Genomic DNA, 4165 nt, shown 5'->3' with positions numbered 1-4165 from the left:
GGGGGAATAAAATTGGAAGAGGGATTACATTATATGATGCTTTTTGCACGGACTGGATAGCAAATGCACCAGGAGCACGGTGCCAGGAGTAAGTACATGAAAAAAATGATCATAGTTAAGTATAAAATGGGCCTGTCTGTTGCAAATATCAGGAAACAGAGAGAAATGTGAGAACAGAACACCGAACTAGATAGGCCTTTGATCTAGTCCAGCAAGACTCTTATTCTCAATTTAAGTAAAATATATTTCTAATACTTTTAATGTACCTCAAGTTATTTTTGGAAAGTTTGGATGTATTGGACTTTTCAATCTGTTATTGTTGGTTGCACAGTCAGCCAATTTAGACTGGATTTGGCATTTTTATCCACCTATCGAGTCCTTTCTGAGGACCTGGGATAGGCAGATGTTGTTTGATGGCATTAGAGGTATCGTCACAGGATATAAGCTGTTCCAAGTAAAGCTCCTTTTTGCAATTGACTGATGGTGATTTTGTCAATGCTGATGGTCTTCAAGTGGTGCGCCAGATGTTTTGGGATTGCACCCAAGGCACCTACAGTATACATAACTGTTGGTACTATCTTTATTTTCTTTTGCTATAGTTATTCTATTTCTATTTGCAGGTCTTTGTCTTTTGTGGATTTCTTCAGTTCTTTCTCTTCTGTTCTGCTCTCTTCAGGTATTGCAGTGTCCACTATCCAGACTTTTTGTCTTTCTTATCAACAATTGTTAAGTCACTCCATAAATGACTCTGGGTAGCTCACAACAGGTAAAAACAATCCAATAAAAAACAAGTTAAGAAGCAATATAAAAGATATAAAACTATCCATAATCAATTTAAAAAACAGAAAACCATGGTCAGCAGCAGAATTCACCCCACATCAGCCATTGTAAGAGCTCCCCACCATTGCCGGACCCTCAGGCATGGTGGCAGAGCCATGTCTTCAGGGCCTTTCTACAAATGTTCCTCTCCATGGAAATCTCTAGTAAAAGGTGAAAGATTTACATGATCTAAAGAGAAACCAGAGTTTAGTATAGGTATCTGCATGAGTACCTGCAAGGTAAGCAAGTGAGGAAGGGGACAAATGATGTGTATCCTGAAATCTTGACACAGTGACATTACTTATGCACTTCCATCAAATGCCATGACGCAAGTACTTAATTGTATCATTTGCATCATGATGCATGTGACATAAATTTGACATCAGTGCAGCTTGGTGCAGATTCTGGAATTAAATAGTTGGGGGAAAAAATCAATTTGGGAACCATCCTGCTGTATCCAAACAAACCATATTATGGGATGGTGGAAGCAGTAATGTAATATGGGGAACCAAAACTATCCAACCACATTTTAGTCTTGTTTAGTGTAGTGTGTGAATCCAGCTGTTATTATAACACACTTACTCAATGAACCCAATTTCCTGCATTTATATAAGTGGCAGGGTGAGATTCCCTGATTGGGACAGGTAAAATGATCTTAATGTTAAGGATTTTGTCTGGAGAGTTCTGGTCCTTTTCCCACTCTGACAGCAGAATATACTGAACCTCAGATTAATCATATAGACTGTGTTCATGCATTTGGATTGCAATCAATCAATCAATCAATCAATCAATCAATAAATAAATATCAGATATGGTGACAGTAAAGAGCTAGGTGACTTTCCATCTCTTTCCTGCTATCTATTGCTTGTTTGGATTTTTGCTAGATTATGAACTATCGTGGCCTATGTCATTAGGTTCATAGTGTCATGTGAACCTAGCCATTCTTTATCAAATCCTGACTTCCCTTGGCTTTCTGGTTCATCTGGCCCTGGTCTTGTGAAGTTTTGTAGTAAGACTTTTCAGCCAGACAGAAAATGGATTGGTGGTTCTGCTCCTGAAAACAATATAAGATGGCTTGTTCAGCTTTCTGTCCTGGAAGGAAACTTTTAGTGAGGAAAATAGGGAAAGATAAAGCAAAAGACAAAAAAATGAGGACATGGATTCAGGAGTTATCCTTTATTCACTTCCCTTGTTTACCTGCATCTTCCATTTTCTTCGCTTTTGGGGGGGGGGGTTGTTTTTTTCCTTGTTAGAGCTGGGTTTATCTTTTTGCTCTCTAGAAAGAAATAATTTCCTATTTTAAAAATATTTCTCTTCAATTTTTGAAGCTACTCCTGCAGTTTTGTCTTCGACAATAGATCTAATTTATTTTTACCTTTTAAAATTCTTTCTATTGGAAAAAATAGAATATGACTGTTTTATTTTAAAACACTTTCCCCTCTATTTCCTAATCCAAAACAATTTTCTTATCTTGATTTTCCTGGTTCTTTATATTGGATCCTGAAAAGAGGATTCACAATGTTCCCCTTCTTAGGATGTAAGACTTCTTCAAATATTTAGGCTAAACTATTATTTAGCTGAAAGTTTGGAGTGACAGAAGATTTAGGAAGATGTATGTTTACTCAGCAATATACATACTTTATTGGTAGGTGTCTGCTTATTTCCTTTTATTATTTCATGGAAATACTTCTATTTTCCCCTTCATGGATCACTGCCTTGTCGTGGCGAAGGGGCTTGCGTAACTCAGTGAAGCCATGAGCTATACCGTGCAGGGCCACCCAAGACGGACAGGTCATGACAGAGAGTTCTGACAAAATGTGGTCCACTGGAGAAGGAAATGGCAACCCACTCCAGTATCCTTGCCAAGAAAACCCCATGGACAATGTTAAAAGGCTAAAAGATATGATGCCGGAAGATGAGCCCCTCAGGTCGGAAGGTGTCCAATATGCTACTGGGGAAGAGCGGAGGGCAATTCCAAGTAGCTCCAGAAAGAGTGAAGCGGCTGGGCCAAAGCTGAAAGGACGTTCAGCTGTGGATGTATCTGGAAGCGAAAAGAAGGTCCGATGCTGTAAAGAACAATATTGTATAGGTACCTGGAATGTAAGATCTATGAACCAAGGCAAGCTGGATGTGGTCAAACATGAGATGACAAGATTGAACGTCGACATCTTGGGAATCAGCGAACTGAAATGGACGGGAATGGGTGAATTTAATTCGGGTGACCATTATATCTACTACTGTGGGCAAGAAACCCTTAGAAGAAATGGAGTTGCACTCATAGTGAATAAGAGAGTGGGAAAGGCAGTAATGGGGTACAACCTCAAAAACGACAGAATGATCTCAGTGCGTATCCAAGGCAAACCATTCAATATCACAGTCATCCAAGTCTATGCCCCAACCACTGATGCTGAAGAAGCTGAAGTTGACCGCTTCTATGAAGACCTACAACACCTTCTAGAACTAGCACCAAAAAAGATGTCCTTTTCATCATAGGGGATTGGAATGCTAAAGTAGGAAGTCAAGGAGTAATCGGAATAACAGGCAAGTTTGGCCTTGGAGTACAAAATGAAGCAGGGCAAAGGCTAATAGAGTTCTGTCAAGAGAACAAGCTAGTCATAGCAAACACTCTTTTCCAACAACACAAGAGACGACTCTACACATGGACATCACCAGATGGTCAATACCGAAACCAGATTGATTATATACTTTGCAGCCAAAGATGGAGAAGCTCTATACAGACAGCAAAAACAAGACCAGGAGCTGACTGTGGCTCAGATCATGAGCTTCTTACTGCAAAATTTAGGCTTAAATTGAAGAATGTAGGGAAAACCACTAGACCACTCAGGTATGACTTAGATCATATTCCTTGTGAGTACACAGTGAAGGTGATGAATAGATTTAGAGGATTAGATTTGGTAGACAGAGTGCCTGAAGAACTATGGACGGAGGTCCGTAACATTGTACAGGAGGCAGCAACTAAAACCATCCCAAAGAAAAAGAAATGCAAGAAAGCAAAATGGCTGTCTGATGAGGCTTTACAAATAGCTGTGGAAAGAAGGAATGCGAAAAGCAAGGGTGAAAGGGAAAGATATAAGCAACTGAATGCAGATTTCCAGAGAATAGCCAGGAGAGATAAGAAGGCCTTCTTAAATGAACAATGCAAAGAAATTGAGGAAAACAATAGAATGGGGAAGACTAGAGATCTCTACAAGAAAATTGGAGATATGAAAGGAACCTTTAGTGCAAAGATGGGCATGATAAAGGACAAAAAGGCAGGGACCTAACAGAAGCAGAAGAGATTAAGAAGAGGTGGCAAGAATACACAGAAGAACTATACAAGAAAGAT

The 4165-nt window shown here is 39.4% G+C and overlaps 1 non-coding gene across 1 annotated transcript; it reads right to left on the bottom strand.

Moving 5' to 3' along the window:
- Positions 1-913: 913 nt before the first annotated feature.
- On the bottom strand, positions 914-1027 carry LOC112542494 (U5 spliceosomal RNA). The gene has a single exon (XR_003086239.2). It is a non-coding gene; the product is annotated as a U5 spliceosomal RNA (small nuclear RNA).
- Between the last annotated feature and the right edge of the window lie 3138 nt (positions 1028-4165).

This window comes from Python bivittatus, unplaced genomic scaffold (assembly GCF_059951505.1).
Source record: "Python bivittatus isolate LINGU-HERP-01145 unplaced genomic scaffold, Pbiv_v1 ctg000080_np1212, whole genome shotgun sequence".
Taxonomy (NCBI): Eukaryota; Metazoa; Chordata; class Lepidosauria; order Squamata; family Pythonidae; genus Python; species Python bivittatus.
The sequence above is the reverse complement of the archived record's forward strand: the minus strand, read 5'-3'. Positions and strand labels throughout refer to the sequence as shown.